Source organism: Chiloscyllium plagiosum, chromosome 3, assembly GCF_004010195.1.
Source record: "Chiloscyllium plagiosum isolate BGI_BamShark_2017 chromosome 3, ASM401019v2, whole genome shotgun sequence".
Lineage (NCBI taxonomy): Eukaryota > Metazoa > Chordata > Chondrichthyes > Orectolobiformes > Hemiscylliidae > Chiloscyllium > Chiloscyllium plagiosum.
This window is the reverse complement of record NC_057712.1, coordinates 72,163,583-72,184,822: the sequence shown is the minus strand read 5'-3', so window position 1 is coordinate 72,184,822 and position 21,240 is coordinate 72,163,583.

Sequence of the window (21,240 nt, the reverse complement as noted above, 5' to 3'; positions counted from 1 at the left end):
TCCCAACTCCTGTACTCAATACTCTGACCAATAAAGGAAAGCATACCAATCGCCTTCTTCACTATGCTAGCTACCTGCGACTCCACTTTCAAGGAGCTATGAACCTGCACTCCAAGGTCTCTTTGTTCAGTAACACCCCCTAGGTCCTTAGCATTAAGTGTATAAATCCTGCTAACATTTGCTTTCCCAAAATGCAGCACCTCGCATTTATCTGAATTAAACTCCATCTGCCACTTCTCAGCCCATTGGCCCATCTGGTCCAGATCCTGTTGTAATCTGAGGTAACCCTCTTCGCTGTCCACTACACCTCAAATTTTGGTGTCACCTGCAAACTTACTAACTGTACCTCTTATGCTTGCATCCAAATCATTTATGTAAATGACAAAAAGTAGAGGACCCAGCACGATCCTTGTTGCACTCCACTGGTCACAGGCCTCCAGTCTGAAAAACAACCCTCCACCACCATCCTCTATCTTCTACCTTTGGCCAGTTCTCCTTGTATTCCATGAGATCGAACCTTGCTCATCAGTCTCCCATGGGGAACCTTGTCGAACGAATTACTGAAGTCCATATAGATCACATCTACTGCTCTGCCCTCATCAATCCTCTTTGTTACTTCTTCAAAAAACTCAATCAAGTTTGTGAGACATGATTTCCCATGCACAAAGCCATGTTGAGTCTCCCTAATCAGTCCATGCCTTTCCAAATACATGTACATCCTGTCCCTCAGGATTCCCTCCAACAACTTGCCCACCACCGAGGTCAGGCTCACTGGTCTATAGTTCTCTGACTTGTCTTTTCCACCCTTCTTAAACAGTGGCACCACGTTTGCCAACCTCCAGTCTTTTGGCACTTCACCTGTGACTATTGATGATACAAATATCTCAGCAAGAGGCCCAACAATCAGTCCTTGAGAGTGATGCATTTGTATCACTAAGATAGGTACTAGTAGGAGCAATCTGGAGGAAGGGGGTCCACATATACATAGAAACATAGGAAGTAGGAATGAAACTGATCATTCAGCCTTTTGAGCCTGCTCTGCCATTCAATATGATCATGACTGTCCAACAAACTCATTACCCTGTCTCCCACTTTCTCCCCATGTCTTGTGATCTTTCATAGCCTGAAGAACTATATCTAATTCCTTCTTGAAAACATTCAATGATTGGGCCTCAACTATTTTCTGTATGGAAGAATTCCAAGTCTAACCAACATCTGGGTGAAGAAATTTCTTCTTAACTCAGTCCTAAATGATCTACCACACATCTTTAATCCTGGTTCTGCATTACCTGGTCATCAGGAACATTCTTATTGAGTTAACCCTGTCACACCCTCTTATTTTATTGGTCTCCATGAGACTGCTCCCTCATTTTTCTAAACTCTAGTGAATGTAATCTTAACTTATCCAGTCCCTCTTCACATCAGTCCTGCCATCTCAGGAATCAGTCTGATGAGTCTTTACTGCACTCTCTCCAGAGCTGGAACACCCTTTCTCAGATAAGGAGACCATAACTGCATTCAGTCACTCCAGGTGTGATCTCACCAAGGCCCTGTACAACTGCAGCAAGAAATTGCTACTCCCTGCTCCTGTAATCGAAACTACCTTCTCTCTCTCACTTTCAATGAAGGCCAACATACCATTTGCCTTGTTCATTGCCGGTTGAACCTGCATGTTTACTTTAAACAACTGGTGTGCACAGGTCTTGCTGAACCTTTCTCTTTCCCAGTCTATCATCCTTCATGTACAGAATGGTTAGTTTTTGTATGGAAGCTGATTGCAAAATAGTCAGCCACTAGACTTCAGAATTTCGCTTGCAATATAGCTTCTGTCACAATCTAGTAAGCGCTCGAATGGCACAAAATTTGTGAAGGTACCAGTATGCTATTGAAATGATCAGGCCTTGGACACTTCAGACAATTGGAGAGATTTGGTTAACAGAGGCTGCTTTGCTGCTGTTACAAAGGCACTTTGCAACCATGGATTTTTTGTACCTTGATGTTAATTTACCCTGCCTCCTCCTGTTCTGCTTCTTTGTTAATTTCCATCCCTCTTTTCAATTTCATTAAACCAAACTTTTCAAATAGTTCGAACTAAATTCAATTAAGATGTTAGCTACCGCCTAGTGACTACTGCCTTTGAAGCAGGTGGGTGTGGCTTCAATCCCTGTTTTAGACTCATAATCTACTGTGGTTCTTCTGTGGAGTACTGAGGGAGAGCTATGCTGTTGGAATCAGGAGTTACTAACCTTCAGATAAAACATTAAATCAGACCCCAGTTGCACTCTTGGGCAGATGTGGATTTGATTAAGGCAAGGTGAGTCTCTGTGTGAAGCTTGTACATTCTCCCCGTGTCTGCCTATTCTGTTCTATTCTAGTTTCCTGCTACAGTCCAAACTTGTGCAGATTAGGTGAATTGGCCATGCTAAATTGCTATTGTGTCTTGGGATGTGCTGGCTAGGTGGGTTAGCCATGATAAATATACGGTTATGGGGATAGACTGAGGGACTGGGTGGGAGGCTCTTCAGAGGGTCAGTGCAGACAAAATGGGCTTCTTGGCCTCCTTCTGCACAGTAATGATTCTACGATTTTATTCTAAAAATATCCCACTGAGTTATTTAAAGAGGAATAGAGACATTTCCAGGGTTCCTGGTCAGAATGTTGTGGGTGGACGATTTAAAGAGCATATCAAGTGCAAGATTTTATTTCCACAGGGATAGAATTAAAAAGTAGGAAAATGTATCAAGCTTTCATCAGAGCATACTTGGAATACAGCATACTGTTCTGGTTGTCATGTTATAAAAAAAGAGTATAGAAATACTGGAGGGAGATTTCAGAGAAGATTTACAAAGACAATGCCAGAAGTACTGAAAAGGAAAAAATTCACAGGGAGGGTGTCTTAACCTAAGAAAATAAACCTTTTGAAGTTTTTTAAAAAATATGAAATGTTTTAGTAGTGGACATGGAGAGAATGTTTCTTCCTGTTATCAAAACTGGAGACCATCAAAATAGGAAACTCAGTTGGGGGTTGAGGGGAAAATCGTGTGTCCACAGTGTAAAGAATATAGAATCTGCTACCACAGTTGAAGTGAGTAGTACAGGTGTTTTAAATGGAAGCTAGACAAGCATATGAGACAGAAAGGAAAAGAGGGTTACAATGGTACAGCTTTCATGAGAAAAAGTAACAGGAATCTTGTGTGAAGGATAAGCACTAACATAGATTATTTGGGCGGAATAGCCCATTCCTATGCAGTATATTGTGTATGAGAGCAGGGCAGTTTTCCTGGTAAAAACAAGGACTGCAGATGCTGGAAACCAGAGTCTAGATTAGAGTGATAATGGAAAAGCACAGCAGGTCAGGCAGCATCCGAGGAGCAGGAAAATTGACGTTGGCCTTGCCAAAGTGTATCTTACATCTAACATATGAAAACCAGATGACTTACTCATTTATTTTCATTGTTACTTCGAGGAAATTGTTCTGGGTGAATTGGATGTGGCATTGTCTGCATTACATCAAAGAATAATCTCTGAGAAAAGGATTGTAAAGCTCTTTAGGATACGTTGAGCATGTTAAAAAATCCTAACTTAATGCAAGTCTTGCTTTTCTCTTTCTCTCTTTTTTGTGCGTTCCACCATCCACTAGGAAGGACGAGATCAAATCAGAAATATCTTTGATCAAAAATGACTTTAAGGTTTGAGCCGACTGAGGACTCAGGAATGTGAATTCTGGCATGTTTTCATTATTGATATGATCTGAACAATTCCTGACATCTTTTAGCTGAGCACTACAATTCACTGAGCTCATGGTTTAGTAGCATAATAATTGGATCCCTGAATTCTGCTATCCCTGGGCCATAGTCAGGCGAGGCCCACCACTGCTCTGGCATCTGTCCCAAAGGGATTTATCAGTGGGAGGAGCGTTACATTGTTTGACTTCAGGCCTGGTCTGGAGTGGAATCTTTTGCTCCAGGATATGATAAGCTTGGAAGTGGAAAGGATCCTTAATTCAGTAAGCTGGTGGTTATTGGGTTATGTCTCAGTTTACTCTGTCATAATATTTGACGTGGAAGTATAATGATTTCAGACTCTATCTTACCACAGATCACTTGAAACTTGTTAGTATATAATAGCTAGCTAAATTAAACATCTGAATGCTTCAATACCATGATATTCATGACTCAGTGTGGGTTAATATAAGCATTGATTAGTCAAATAAAATACCCGTTTTACCTGAGGCAAAACTTATATAATGGTGAGCCATGGTCGCCATGAATAAAAACAAAAAGTTCCAATGTCCTGGCAGCCGATGTTTGGAAAACTATAATTGAAGACAAACTGAACAATAGCATGGTTATCAAAGAATTGGAACAGTTAACAGCGTCAGTATTGAATAGTATGGTCAGATCTACGGATGCTCATCTATGGAATTGGCCAGCAAGAAGACAGAGCTTTGTTTTATTGGAATCAAATACATCAAGGTAACATTTAAGATTAATAAAAATGCTGTGGTTCACTTTTAAGCTGAGACACTATGCAGTGCATTACGAGATGCTATAAGCTTCGTAAGCTTTGTCTCTGGAAGTGTTTGTAAAAGTGTCAATCTCTCACAACAGTTGCTGTCTGGTTCATCAAGAAATAGTATTGTAAACTTCCACTGACACTAAGTGATATTGGGCATTTGTGCAGGAAGTCTGATTTCCAAGGTTAAGCTGGATCCCAGAACAATACACAGCTGACCAACAAGATGGTACAATACCACAAACTGGCAGCAAGGAAAGCTCTAAGAAGGTACACAAATGCAAATACATCAATGAGGTTCAGATAAATCAAATGAAAGGCAAATTTCCAAAGATGACTAAGCTTTCCATATTGTTAACATCAAACACCATCTTGACAGTGTGTGCCTTTACAACCATTAATACCAGATGTCCTAAACAAGCAGGAGAAACATCTTGAAAAGTAAAATTGGCATGGGAGCCAGTGTCAACCTCTTATCACTACACATCCTGATAAATATGTATCTGCAGGTGGTGTTGCAAGCTATGGTCTATGAGAGACTGTCTCACAGCATTTAATGGATCAGCAATTTCATGCATTGTCAAACATACTGCAATGTCAATATACAAACTCAACTTGTCTTGCCAAAAACTGTATGTGTTAATATCAAATATCCAGAAGGGGCAGGGCTGCCAGTATGGTCAGATCACAGTATGGTCACAATTCATGACATTCAAACCTTACCCACATTTGCAGAACAGACCAAACTCAAATACTTGTACCCCGATCACTTTGATGGGAGTGGCAATTTCAATGATGATGAAGTATTGCATTTGAAGGATGATGCAACCCTATTTATTAATCCTCTAAGGAGATGCACGGTGCATAAACAGGTGAAACGTTAAGTGGCACTAAATGAACATAGAACATAGAATATAGAACATAGAATGTTACAGCACAGTACAGGCCCTTTGGCCGACCTATGAAATTAACCTGATGCCCATCAGGGTGGCACGGTGGCACAGTGGGGGCAGCACGGTGGCACAGTGGTTAGCACTGCTGCCTCACAGCTTCGGCGGGTCGGTGTGGACTTGTTGGGCCGAAGGGCCTGTTTCCACACTGTAAGTAATCTAATCTAATCTAATCTACACCATTCCATTATTATCCATATGTACGTCCAATATCCATTTAAATGCCCTTAATGTTGGCGAGTCTACTACTGTTGCAGGCAGGCCACTCTACGCCCCTACTACTCTCTGAGTGAAGAAACTACCCCTGGTATCGGTCCTCAATCTAACATCCCTCAATTTAAAACTATGTCCCCTCATGTTAGCCTTCACTATCTGAGGAAAAAGGCTCTCACTATCTAACCCTCTGATTATCTTGTAGCTCTGGATTAAGTGACCTCTCAACCTTCTTCTTTCCAACAAAAACAGCCTCAGTTCCTTTAGCCTTTCCTTGTAAGACCTTCCTTCCATACCAGGCAACATCTTAGTAAATCTCCTCTGAACCCGTTCCAAAGCTTCCACATCCTTCCTATAATACGGTGACCAGAACTGTACACAATACTCCACGTGTGGCCTTACCAGTGTCTCGTATAGCTGAAGCGTGACCTTATGGCTCCGAAACTTAATTGCCCTACCAATAAATGCCAACACACCATATGTCTTCTTAACATCCCTAAAAACCTAGGCAACTTTCAGGGATTAATGCACCTGGACACCGGGATCTCTCTTTTCATCTATACTGCCAAGAATTTTACCAATAGCCCAGTACTTTGTATTTCTGTTACTTCTTCCGAAGTGAACTACCTCACACTTTTCCACATTAAACTCCATTTGCCACTTCTCAGCCAAGCTCTGCATCTTACCTATGTCCCTCTGTAACTCACAACATTCTTTGGCACTATCCACAACTCTACCGACCTTAGTGTCATCCGTAAACTTACTCACCCATCTTTCTACACCCACATCCAGATCATTTATAAAAATGACCAACAGCAGTGGCCCCAAAACAGATCCTTGCGGTACACCACTGGTAACTGAGCTTCAGGATGAACATTTCCCAACAATCATCACCCTCTGTCTTCTTTCAGCTAGCCAATTTCTGATCCAAACTGTTAAATCACATTCAATCCAGAAACTCCGTATTTTGTGCAATAACCTACCATGTGGAACCTTATCAAATGCCTTACTAAAGTCCAGATACACCACATCTACCACTTTACCTTCATCCACCTGTTTTGTCACCTTCTTGAAGAACTCAAGGTTTGTTCGGCATGACCTACTCTTCAAAAAAGTGTATTGTCTATCCTGAATCAAATTATTCCTTTCCAGATGATTATAAATCCTATCTCTTATAACCTTTTCCAACACCTTACCCAAAAAAGTAAGGCTCACTGGCCTATAATTAACAGGGTTGTCTCGACTAACCCCACCCCCCCCACCACCACTTTCTTAAACAAGGGAACAACATTTTGCTATCCTCCAGTCTTCTGGCATTACTCCTGTTGACAATAATGACATAAAGACATAAATGAGATGGAGGGAAATGATATCATTCAGAAGGTTGACCACCACACACGGATGCTTTCGTTCAAGGGGAGGCTATAAAGTCCAGTTCTGTATTTTGATATAACATAGAAAAGTGATCGATTCTTTTGAAAATTATCTGGTGTCAATGAAACAAGAAACACAGAAACATTGGAAATAGCTGCAGGAGTAGGTCAATTGGCACTTTGGGCCTACACCACCATTCAATATGATTATTGAAGAAAACTCTCGAGACTCGGACCTTGCGAATTGATTAGTTTATTACATGATATATCATGGGGAATTCACCGTCCTAACTGTGGCTTGGTGTTATCCCGAAGTACATCAGGATACTACAGGATTATATAGAGAAAACAGATAGGAGCTGATCGTTAATTACGCAGTTTGGCATGCTTACAAGTTGGTATTAAATTAGAGGAGAAAGTGAGGTCTGCAGATGCTGGAGATCAGAGCTGAAAATGTGTTGCTGGAAAAGCGCAGCAGGTCAGGCAGCATCCAGGGAACAGGAGAATCGACGTTTCGGGCATAAGCCCTTCTTCGTATTAATTTAGAGGTTAATCATTAAGTTCAAAACTAAAGCACTATGATGCATTCCACAAGTGGACAGATCAAATGGTATCACCACCTGCTCTAGTTACACAGATTGCTAATCCTAAGCAGAGATATCCCTAATGGTCTGAATGACCGTGAAGAGGCAATAACTATAGAAGGAAGGGGGCTAATTGGAAAGTCTATGTCAGCTTGACTGGTTCTGCAGCCTGCACTGATCATTCAGCAAAGGGAGAAGACACTATCTTGAGAAGGAAGATAAGGACAACCTTTCACATTACCTCACAGTAAGGAATGCATAGCCAGCAAAGTTCTGGCTGGGGACACAAAATGGAATTCTCAGTCGAGTCAGGAAAATAGCTTCCAGGCAAATAATGTTAACTTTTCCCCAACAATGATCAATACTGATTTCAGTATTCCACTCTCCATATTCTTTGATCCCTTTAACTACAAGGGCCAAGTCCAGCTCCCTCTTGAATCTATCTATCTAACTGCCCCCAATAGCTTCCTGTGATAGAGAATTCCACATGTTCACTACTCTCTGAACAAACATTCTTCCTCATCTCATACCTGAATGGCTTACCCCTTATTCTTAGACTTTGACCCCTACTTCTGGACTTCCCTAACATCGTGAACATTCTTCCTGCAACTAGCCTGTCCATTCCCATCAGAATTTTAGTATGTTTCTATGACCACCCCCTCATTCTTCTAAATTCCTGGGAGTACAAGCTCAGTCAATCCAGTCTTTCTTCATATGTCAGTCCTGCCATCCTGGGAATCAGTCTGGTGAATCTTCGCTGGACTCCCTCAATAGCAAGAATGGCCTTCCTCAGACGAGAAGGCCAAGACTACACACAATACTCAAGGTGTGGCCTCATCAAGGCCCTGTATAACTTCAGTAAGACATCCCTACTCCTTTACACAAATCTTCTCGCTATGAAAGAGAGCATGCCATTAGCATTCCTCACTGCCTGCTGCAACTGCGTGCTAATCTTCAATAACTATTCCATCATGTTTTCACTGTTTTGTTGCACCTTATTTTTTCTTAAATTGCCACCATGCAGATAATAATCTGCCTTCCTGTTTTTGCCACCAAAGTGGATAACCTCACATTTATCCACATTATATTGCATTTGACAAGTATTTGCCCACTCACCCAGTCTGTCCAAGTCACTTTGCAGTCTCTTAGCATCCTCCTCACAGCACACACTGCCACCCAGTTTAGTATCATCTGCACATGGAGATAGAGATATTACATTCAACCCTTCATCCAAATCACTAATACATATTGTGAACAGTGGTACACACTCATCATTGCCTGCCACTCTGAAAAGGACCAGTGTATTCCAACTCTCAGCGTCCTGCCTGCCAACCAGTTCTCTTTCTATGTCAATATGTTACCTCTGATATCATGAACTTTAATTTTCCTTATTAATTTTGTTGTGTGGGACCTTGTCCAAAGTCTTTTGTAAGTCCAGATACACGACATCCACTGATTAACACTTGTCCACTCTACTGGTCACATGCTCAAATAATTCCAGAAGATTTGCCAAGCATTATTTCACTTTAGTGAATCCATGTTGACTTGGACCCATCATGTCACCACTTTCCAAATGTTCAGTTATTACATCCTTAATAATTAACTCCAGCATTTTCCCCACCACCAAGCTAACCAACCTGTAATTCCCTATTTTCCTCTCCCTACTGTTTTAAAATGTGGGGTCACATTGGCTACCCTCCAGTCCATTGGAACTCCTCCAGAGTCTATAGAATGCTGGAAAATGATCATTAATGTGTCCACTACTTCTAGGGCCACAAGAGCTCATTCTACATTGACATTTATAATTTGCACTTTGTAACAACGGTAAATCAAAATAAATAGCTTGATTGTCATTTAAATATGGTGATGAGGAGTTTTAATCCTTTTCATAATGGTGATTTCATTCATATATCTTCATTAATGGTGATTCACCTTCTTCATGTGATCAAATTGAACAAGTCATGCTACTCAGTTCACTGTCTGATGGTGCTCAATGCTTATTAAAAATATTCTTGAAGAGAACCAGCAAAAATCAATTAAAAATGTAATATCAATTCTCTGTAACTGTTTAAATTTAGATGTTGATTTGGGTGGATGCCATTGCCACAGGGAAGTTTGTAACATTTATTTGTCGCCATGGAATAACATAGGGCATAATGAAATTAGTGTTAATTTGTAAAAGGAACTGTACAGAGATTCTAAGCAAACTTCCATGTAATAGGTTAAATAATTGTTTGAAAATTTTAAAAAAATGTTTTTGTTACTGGAATGTTATCATGGGATATATTCATATACATGCTTCATCAGTACAGGTGAAATTACAAACTATTAACTTCATGTGCAATATAAGTTGAACCTTTTTTAAAGTGTGGGTCTATAGTACTTAAAAATGAAACAGAAAAATTGCTTCAAGTTTTTCCCGTAAACTCACTATTCAGACTATCGTGATCAATACATATAGTAATAATGATTTATTTGTGTACGTCTTGAAATGTGCTTGATATAAAGTTTTTTAAAGCTATGTTCTTTTGTCCCACAAGAAAACACTTTTGATTAATATGTGATACAGTTGGAGGCTTCTGAGATCTTCTTTTCATTCGTGGATGTGGATATCATTTGGAAGACTAACATTTATTGCACATCCCTGATTGTTCTTGAGAAAATGACGAATGTGACTGACCAGCCATTTTAAAAGGCAGTTAGAATCAACCACTTTGCATTGGGTCTGGAATCACATAAAGACCAAACTAGGCAAAGCTGGCAAATTAATGTTCTGTAGTAAAGCAGTAAACTAGATGGGTTTTGACCACAATTTTGTACTTCTATTGTCATTAGTATTCATATTTATTTTTAATTCCGGATTTTATGTGTCTTGGTTTATTTCATTTTGTTTATATTCATTAAGTTCCAAAATAGGTTTAAACTTGTTTTCCCTAGATTATTAGTTGCAGCCTTCCAGGTTACTCTGCTAGTGTCTTATCTGTGGCACCACGCTATTACAATGCACTTGCACTTTTGTTTTACTCATTTGTGGGATGTGGGTGTGGCTGGCTGGCCAGCAATTTTTGCCCATCTCTTGTTGCCCTTGAGAAGGTGGTGGTGTGCTGCCTTCTTGAACTGCTGCAGTCCAACCGCTGTGGATTGACCCTCAATGCTATTGGGAAGGGAATTCCAGGATTTTGAGCCAGTGACAGCGAAAGGATGACAATATACAGTATTTCCAAGTCAGGAGGGTGAGTAGCTTGGAGAGGAACTTGAAGATGTTAGCGTTTCCATGTAAGCATTTTATTACTGAGCAGGTGCTGCCTGATGGCACTGTTGATGACACCTTACTAATGATTGAGAGTATATTAATGGAGCAGCAATTGTTTGAGTTGGATTCGTCCTGCTTTTTATGCACAGGACACATCTAGGCAATATACTACATTGTCAAATAGATGTCAGTTCTTAACTGTATTGGAAGAGCTTGGCTAAGGGAATGGCAAGTTCTGGAGCACAAGTCTTCAGTAATATTGCCAGAATTTGTCAGGACCCTTGGCCTTTGTAATACGCAGTATCGCCAACTATTTCTTGATATCAAATGGAGTGGATTGAATTGCTTGAAGACTTGAATCTGTCATGGTGTGGACCATTGGAGGAGGCCAAGATGAATCATTCACTTGGCACTCTGGCTCAGATTGCTGCGAATGCTTCAGCCTTATCTTAGCACTGATGTGCGGGCCCTTCCATCACCGAGGATGGGGATATTTGTGGATCCTCCTGCTCTTGTGTATTGTTTAATTGTCCACCACCATTCACAACTGGAGGCAGGACTGCAGAGCTTAGATCTGATTCGTTGGTTGCACTTAGTTCTATCACTTACTGCTTATGCTGTTTGGAATGCAAGTAGTCCTGTTTGGTGACTTCACCAGGTTTATGCCTCATTTCTAGATATGCCAGCTACTGCTCCTGGCTTGCCCTCCTGCAATCTCCATTAAACTGGGATTAATCCTCTGGCTTGATGGTATTTGTTGAGTGGAGGGCATTCTGGGCCATGAGGTTATAGATTGTTCTGGAGTACAGTTCTGGTACAATTGATGGCCCACAGCACCTCATAGATGGCCAGTTTTGAGTTGGTAGATCTATTTGAAGTTTGACCCATTGAGAATGATAATGTTGCCACAAAACACGATGGAGGTTATTCTCAATGTGAAGGCAGGATTGCTATCACCTCCCCTCTCAGCTGTTTTAATATTACTTAGCCAACAAATAAAAATTGTTAACCTGTTCAAAGCTCTTGAGGTACTCAGCTGTCAGACTGTCCATGAACAACTTTCATTCTCAGAATAAAAGCTTCAGAGGCTTTATCCTATTGAGTACGTTACTTTATTGTTTTTTCAGTTGTGTGTCTCAGCTTTCAAATCAGTCTGCTTTTGATGCAACTGCGACAGGAAATTTATAAATAAACAAGTGACACAACCACTTATCTCCTGTAAATAAGCTGAGTTAGCTGCAATGAATAATATTGCGTGGGCTTGCTACTCTACAGTTATCTTCACTATGTTAGCTACTGAAGCAGAAACAGACTGATAAGAAAATGAAGAAAAGGTACTTAAACATCTTGATTAATCTGCCTCAATGCATTTTGTGTGTGTCCTTTATTTCAAGACAGTTTACATTGAGCACCATTGTTACACAGAATAATATAAAACCTGTGGTAGATTATTTTTCTCCTAATGGATTTTACTTCAAATGGAAAGATGCATTTTCCAGTTGATCGTGGTAACATTCACAAAGTATGCTTGACAACCTATCACACCCTGGAGTAATGAGCACTATCTGGAAGGCAGATTGGTATAAGAGCTTGTGTCAGCTTTCATTTCATTTTGTTCACCTTCTCATATGATCATAAAAAATAGGAAATGTAGGCTATTTGGCCCAGCGAGCCTGCTCCACTCTTTAGTAAAACCGTGGTAACTCTGAAGTCGCTTTAACTCCTCTTCTTCCCCCATAATCCTTGATACCATTGGCAGTCACTCCTTTAACATTGTTTCAGAATGCCCATAGATTCACAGATCCAATATGCAATCACTGTTGAGGATTTCAAGCACTGCTTGATGACATTATCCAGAAGAACCACTGAATGGGTGAGTTTGATTCAACGCAGGATCCAATGCTATTCAGTTACTTCTTCAACCGTCTTCAGTTTATTGCTTCTCATTCTGTGGGTCTCTGTCTTAAGGATGTCTGTTCCTAATTTCACATAGTTGATTGCAAACTTTTAACAGTCAGTTATGGGATTGACTTGTTCTAATCCACATAATTAAATAATTAGTGGTGACCAGAGCAGTCTATATTCAAAAAGATTTACAAAATTTCAAATTTCTATGTGCTATTCCATTCATAGACTCTCAGTGCTAAAGGTCAGTCATGTTTGGCACATGATATGGAGGTGCTAGTGTTGGATTGGGGTGAAAACGTTAAAAATCACACAGCACCAGGTTATAGTCCAATAGGTTTGATTGAAAGTACAAGCTTTCAGATCTCTGCTTCTTTCATCAGGTAGATGAAGGAACAGCACTCAAAAGCTTGTACTTCCAAATAAATCTGTTGGACTATAACCTGGTGTTGCGTGATTTTTAACTATGTTTGGCACATACAGAAAATAGTTTCTTAACAGTGAACAGCTCGGGTTTAGATTGTTTCAAACAAAATTTTCAAAATGGATTGATTATTCAGGTAGCCAACTCCCAGAATATGTTGGGATCCAAGGAAGAAGATGCAAGAAGAAATACCAGGAAGTTTGTCTGCACAGTAAGTTGTACGTCCATAGTTGCCAATGCTACAGATTCCCTGGAACTGACAGTAAAAGCCTCCATTTCTGTTGCACTATGCTATGTTGAATCAGCTACACTGTGAGGGAACTGTGTCACCTACTGTAAGTTGACTTACTGGCAATTACAAGTTCAGTGGCTGCACTGTTGGTGCCAGCAAGCATCAAAGCAATCCACTGCTGTGGTCCAATTGCTGCATATCTGAATAACAGGTGGGGCATGAGCTGATTTCTAGACCAGTGGTTGGCAAATGGTGCATTATAAACCAAAGGCCTAGCTAAAGAAACTAATTTTGCTACAGTCTATGAGAGCATTGTACAATTCTTTCATTCACTCAGCTGCATGGAAGTTGGGTTTCAATCAGGTTGGTGCACATTCCAAATAACTGAGGCATGTTTGAGTCATATTCTTGTATGCTATGTGTGTTGGAAACTCTAAACTTCAGCATTCCTTATCGTATTGTTGAGCACAATACATACAATTGTTATCACATTGTGAGAACTGTGGTAAGGTTTAAGCTTTGTGTTCTTTATTATCATTCATGGGACCACAGGGTTATTACATTCATCTTAATGGATCTGCATCAACTCTGTGAACGAAAGCAATCCAATCAGTCCCGTTCCCTTGCTATCATCACATGGATTATATCCCAAATGCCACCTCGCCAAATTTTTATCTACTTCCTTTTGGGAAAAAATGGATTGAACTGGTCTCTGCCACCCACTCAGCTGCATCATAATGACACACCGCATAAAAATGCTGTTCCTTCTGTTGCATTTTGGTCATTTGCTAGTCTGTTTAAATTTACTTTAAATCTGCTGGGCAAGGCATACTGCTGCCCAGCTATGTCCTCAGCAACTCACACTTGAGTCATTGAGGTGACTGGCATACATGAATTTAAGGGGAAACTAAGTTAGTGCATGATAGAGAATGGAATAAGACTGTGATGATCTGGTTAATTGCAAAGAGTAGAGAGGACACTCATTGTAGTACAAACATCAGTAGAGACCAGCTGAGCCAAATGACCTACATTGACTGTATTCTTCACTAAATGTGACATACCTTTTACATAATATGCTATTATGACAGCAGAACTGCATTTTCCTTCTTCCTGACAATAGGCAACCTGTTATTCTTAAACATAGTGAAGTCTTCAAATTTTCAAAGGGGTAATGGTGCCTTAAACACTGCATTCACATACTCAACCACAAGTAGTATCATTCACTTACTAGACAGTAGTTAACACGGCTGCCTCACAGCACCAAGGACCTGGGTTCGATTCTAGCCTCAGGCAATGGACTATGTGGAGTTTTCTCATTCTTACCCTGTTTGTTTAATTTTCCTTCAGGTGCTGCGGTTTTCTCCCACAATGCAATGTTGTGCAGGTTAGGTGGATTGCCCATGCTAAATATTGTCCATTATGTCCAGGGATGTGCAGATTAAATGGGATACGATGGTAAAAACCCATGCAGGGCTACAGGGATGGGGTGTGGGTGGGATCTCTTTGGAGGATTGGTGCTGACACAATGAAATCATTCTTTACTGTAAGGATTCTATGATTCCAGATGTTAAGATTCAAATGGTGTAAATCACGTTTTCTTTTAACTGAAATGATAGACATGCACTTAGGGAAAAAGAAAAAGGTGTTAAATACAGCAATACATTACAGTACACCTATCAATAATGAAGGATTAAAGAAAGATGGGTTCCTTGGAATCAGAAGTAACTAATGCTGCCTCTAAAGAGAACATTTCACAATATGGCTGAGGATAACAGGAAATATAAATAGATACTTTTAAGACAAGTTTTGAAGTTTGCTGGGTCATAGGAAATGGCATCTCGGAAGGTAGAGCTGAACATTATTACCTTTACTGAAGACAAGATGACTGTTGCTTTGCAGAACTATTTTTAAGACATTGTCTTTGGTAACTCAGATTGAACTAAGGCTTCTGATAAAATGAACACTAGATGAAAATTAAATGTTTTTATTTTCACTCCCTAGCTTGTCGAAAATTTATGAAAACAATCATGGCTGATTTCAGGCTGTACTCAGTAGTTTCAAATGCTGCCCTTAGATGGGTTCCCTTTATTTAGAACAGAATTATGCAATTCTTTCTCTGGCTAAAATCAATCATGTTTGAATCATTCAAATAATGCTTGGAAAATTTAAGCTTGCACTCTCAAAATGGATTGATTAATGGGATGTAGCATTTTACCATTTATGTATTGAATAAGATTCTAGATTGGAAAACCTACATTATATTCATGATTGTGGTAAGTGCACTTAGGTGCAGAATTTAACAGACAACTGGATAGATATGTAGAAGAGCATATGAATATATAACAAAGACTGAGAGATTTATATAGGATGACACTTGGTTGAGGCTTTTTACAGCTTAAAACAAAACATGTTGAATGCAAGCTTAATTTAGAACAGCACAGACCTAGAGGAGATAGGAGCTGTTAGCTACACAAGAGATAGTCATGAAAATGTATGTAAAACTGAAACTCATTAATAATACAGGGACATAATAGTTGCAAATGGGAATGTGTTTGTAACTTTAAGGGATATGATCACTGGCTATGGGCAAACAGGAGTTTGCTTAACCTTACAATGGAAAGGAATTATCCAAGCTGAGACTCCTCAGCCTTCTAAAGAGACAATGATACTGCAACTGTCTTGCACTCTTGTCAAGTGACAAATTGTACACCTGAGTAATAAGCATAACTAAAATGTATTAATATATGAAGAAACCATTGTTGAATAACATCTCTTCATTTTATTGGAACACCAACATCCCTTTATACTGCATTGCTTTGGAGTATCTCTGTTTGAAAAATAGATAATGTTTTGTTTCTTCCTACCAAAGTGCATGACCTGACACTTATCCTACATTAACCTCCATTTGACAATTTTTTGGCCACACTCAACTTATCTATATCCCCTCGAAGCTTCTTTATATCCTCATCACAACATGCCCTCCCATCTACTTTTGTAATTTATCATTTCTAACATTAGCAAATTTAGATATATTACATTCTGCCCTCAGCTTTAAGTAATCAAAATAGATAGTAAATATTTGAGGCCCTGAGGTTGGATATTGTGGCATTTCACTAATTATGTCCTTCCAACCTGCGAAGACCCATTAATTCTAATTCTGTCTTCTGTGTGTTAATGAATTATCAATGCATGTTATCCATTACTTCCAGTATTTTGAGCTTCTACCTTGTGCAATAATCTTTGATTTGGAACTTTATTGAGTGCCTTCTGCAAATGCAAACACATTTCACCTACCAGTATAAAGATAAAATGCTGCAGGTACTGGAAATCTGAAACAAGCACAGGCAATGTTGGATAAACTCAGCAGGTCTGGCAACATCTGTGGGGAGAGAAACAGAATAAACATGTTGATAATTTTTTTACCAATATGATTCTTCTTCAGAACTTCATCTACCAATTCCCTCTATCAATGCTGCTTGTTATATCCACAAAAGACTTCAGCAAATTTATCAAACACAATTTCCTCTTCCCACACCTTACTGTCTCTGTTTGATGGTGTCAAACATTTCTAAATGTTCAGGTATTTCTTCCTTAATAATGGATCTAAGATTTTCTCACACGTTAGGCTAACAAACCTACAATTTTCAATTTCAATCTTCCTTCCTTCTTTAATACTGGTAGTTTTCCAGTCTGCTGGAACACTCCTGGAATACAGTGGACCATCGGAATATTTTGATCAATGCTTTCACTATCTCTGCAGCCACTTCCCTTAAAACCATTACTTCAGACCAACAAGTCCTGGCAATTTTTCTGCCACAGTACCATCAATTGGATAATACTTTGTCCCTCATGATAGAAACTTCTACATGATTCTCCCTCCCATTAGCATCTTACGTACATGATACCTTTGAAATCTTTATCCTGTTCTTCACTGTCCACTATTATCAATTCCCCAGTCATATATTTCAAGGCTTCCACATTGACTTTAGCTGCTCTCTTTCTTATATTTATCACTAGATGCTCTTACTGTTTGCTTTTATATTTCTTGTCAATTTACTCTTGTTGTCAAATTTCACCCCTTTACTAGCTTTTTAGTCATCTGCTGCTGGTTCCCAAAAGATATTCCCACTCCTTTGACAAAGCAAACTATTACTAGTTTTTACCATTTTATGCATTTTAGATTTTCATTGCATGCGCTCCTTAATAACCTTCAAGCCAGCTGCATCATTCAATAAAATCATAGCTGACCTGTAACCTCAAATCTATATTCTGCCTACCCCTGATAAACATTAACTATTTTGTTTAACACAAATCTTTGCTAAGCCTTTGACAAGGTCCCACATGGATACTGATAAAGAAGGAAAAGCACATGGGATCCAGGGTAAGTTGGCAAGTTAGATCCAAAATTCAGGTGAAGGTAAAAGGCTATTTGTGTGACTGGAGGCAGGTGTCCAATGGTATCCCCACAGGGATTGCTACTAGTTTACTTATTGTGAGATATATAAAACACACACACACATACATATGTATATATATATATATATATATATATTATATATATGTGAGGGACAATTAATAAATAAGTTTGCAAATGACACAGGTGGTTGACTGTAAGGATGGAGGATATAAACAAATTGGTGAGATGGACAGATCAATGGCTAATGGAATTTAGACTGAGAATTAGGTTTTACTGTCATACGCACTGAAGTGCAGGGATACATGAGCACAGTGAAAATTGTATGCAGTCACCATTGCTGGCGCCATCTTAGGTGCCTAGGTATAAAATCTTAGATATAAATTAGAAAAATAAAGAAATAATGTTAAAAGCTCAGCCTTGCTGTCCTTCTAAGGCAGTGAAAGGAGAAAAAAAAAAGCATTCAGAGTGGATGAGTCTGCACTGGGCTTCGCCTCGAGGCTGGGAGTCCCTCGGGTCCGCACTGGGTTTCACCTGGAGGCCGGGAGTCCCTTGGGTCTGCACTGGGTTTCACCTCGAGGCCGAGAGTCCCTTGGGTCTGCACTGGGTTTCACCTCGAGGCCAGGAGTCCCTTGGGTCTGCACTGGGTTTCACCTCGAGGCTGGGAGTCCCTCCGGTCTGCACTGGGCTTCACCTCGAGGCCAGAAGTCCCTCGGGTCCACACTGGGCTTCATCTTAAGGCTGGGAGTCTCTTGGGTCCGGACTGGACTTCAACTTGAGGCCGGGAGTCCCTTGGGTCCGCACTGGGTTTCACCTCGAGGCTGGGAGTCCCTCAGGTCCGCATTGGGCTTCATCACGAGGCGGGAGTCCCTCGGGTCCACACTGGACTTCATCTCGGGGTCGGGAGTCCCTTGGGTCCTCACTGGGCTTCATCTCGAGGCTGGGAGTCCCTCGGGTCCACATTGGACTTCATCTCGAGGCCAGGAGTCCCTTGGGTCTGCACTGGGCTTCACCTTGAGGCTGGGAGTACCTTGGGTTCTGCTCTGGCCTTCATCTCGAGGCTTGGAGTCCCTTGGGTCTGCACTGGGCTTCACCTCGAGGCTCGGAGTCCCTTGGGTCTGCACTGGGCTTCATCTCGAGGCCAGGAGTCCCTTGGGTCCGCACTGGGCTTCATCTCGAGGCCGGGAGTCCCTTGGGTCTGCACTGGGCTTCATCCCGAGGCCGGGAGTCCCTCAGGTCCGCACTGGGTTTCATCTCGAGGCCGGGAGTCCCTCGGGTCCGCAGTGGGCTTCATCTCGAGGCTGGGAGTCCCATGCATCTGTTCTGGCCTTCATCTCAAGGCCCGGAGACCTTTGGCTCCGCACTGGGCTTCATCTCGAGGCCGGGAGTTCCTTGGGTCCGCACTGGGCTTCATCTTGAGGCCGGGAGTCCCTCAGGTCCGCACTGGGTTTCACCTCGAGACCGGGAGTCCCTTGGGTCCGCACTGGGCTTCATCTCGAGGCCGGGAGTCCCTTGGGTCCGCACTGGGTTTCACCTCGAGACTGGGAGTCCCTTGGGTCCGCACTGGGCTTTATCTCGAGGCCGGGAGTCCCTTGGGTCCGCACTGGGCTTCATCTCGAGGCCGGGAGTCCCTTGAGTCCGCACTGGGCTTCATCTCGAGGCCGGGAGTCCCTTGGGTCTGCACTGGGCTTCATCTCGAGGCCGGGAGTCCCTTGAGTCCGCACTGGGCTTCATCTTGAGGCCGGGAGTCCCTCAGGTCCGCACTGGGTTTCACCTCGAGACTGGGAGTCCCTTGGGTCCGCACTGGGCTTCATCTCGAGGCCGGGAGTCCCTTGGGTCCGCACTGGGCTTCATCTCGAGGCCGGGAGTCCCTTGGGTCCACATTGGGCTTCATCTCGAGGCCGGGAGTCCCTTGGGTCTGCACTGGGCTTCATCTCGAGGCCGGGAGTCCCTTGGGTCTGCACTGGGTTTCACCTGGAGGCCGGGAGTCCCTTGGGTCTGCACCGATGCTCTCTGTGGACCGGAAGTATGTAGAAAGGAGAAAAAAAAACATGAATAGTGAAAAAAAGATGAAAAGAAACAAATGGAGTGGAGGAGCTCTGGCTCAGGAGTCCTACTCTGCCGTCATCTTGGAAAGATAAACGTGAAATGTGGCAGCTCGGAAGAAGTAACAAGAAAAGGGAGTAATCAAATAGATGGCAAGACACTGGGAAGCTCATCTTGTAGTGTTTGTCCACTTATCTCTGAAGGTGGCAGGGTAATTAAGAAGGGATATTGGACATTTGTCTTTACCATTTGAGGCATAGTTTGTAAGAATAGGGATGGATAGGATTGATTCTTTCTAAGAGTTGTATGGGACTTGGATTAGGCCACAGCTGGAGAACTGTGCGCAGTCTAGTTTTCGCACTGTTGAAACGGTGTAATTGCACTGGAGCCGGTGCAGAGGTGGTTCATCAGGATATTGCTTGGAATGAAGTACTCTTGTTACGAAGAGAGGTTGGATAGGTTAAGGTTGTTTTCTTTGAAACAGGGAAGGTTGAAGGGGGACCTCTGATAGAGGTGTATAAGATTACGAGGGGCATGGACAGGATGAGTAGAAAGCAACTGTTTCCCTTAGTCAAAGGCATAATTTTAAAGTGAAAGACAGAAAGTTTCGAGGGGATTCGAGAAAAAGCTTTTTCACCCAGAGTATGATAGGGGTATGGAATATATTGGATTAGAGTGGTGCTGGAAAAGCACAGCAGTTCAGGACACTACCTCGACACTGTCCTATCCCCCCTAGTCCAGGAACTCCCCACATACGTTCGAGACACCACCAATGCCCTCCACCTCCTCCAAGACTTCTGTTTCCCCGGCCCCCAACGCCTCATCTTCACCATGGACATCCAATCTCTTTACACCTCTATCCGCCATGACCAGGGCCTCCAAGCCCTCTGTTTCTTCCTCTCCCAATGTCCCCAACAGTACCCTTACACCGACACTCTCATTTGTTTGGCCGAACTGGTCCTCACCCTTAACAATTTCTCCTTTGAATCCTCCCACTTCCTCCAGACCAAAGGGCACCCGTATGGGCCCCAGCTATGCCTGTCTCTTTGTTGGCTACGTCGAACAGTTCACCTTCTGTAGTTACACCGGCACCACTCTCCACCTCTTCCTCCTCTACCTTGATGACTACATTGGCGCCACCTCGTGCTCCTGCGAGGAGGTTGAGCAATTCATCAACTTCACCAACACATTCCACCCTGACCTTAAATTTACCTGGACCATCTCTGACACCTCCCACCCCTTCTTGGACCTCTCCATCTCCATTAATGACGACCGACTTGACACCGACATTTTTTACAAACCCACCGACTCCCACAGCTACCTGGATTACA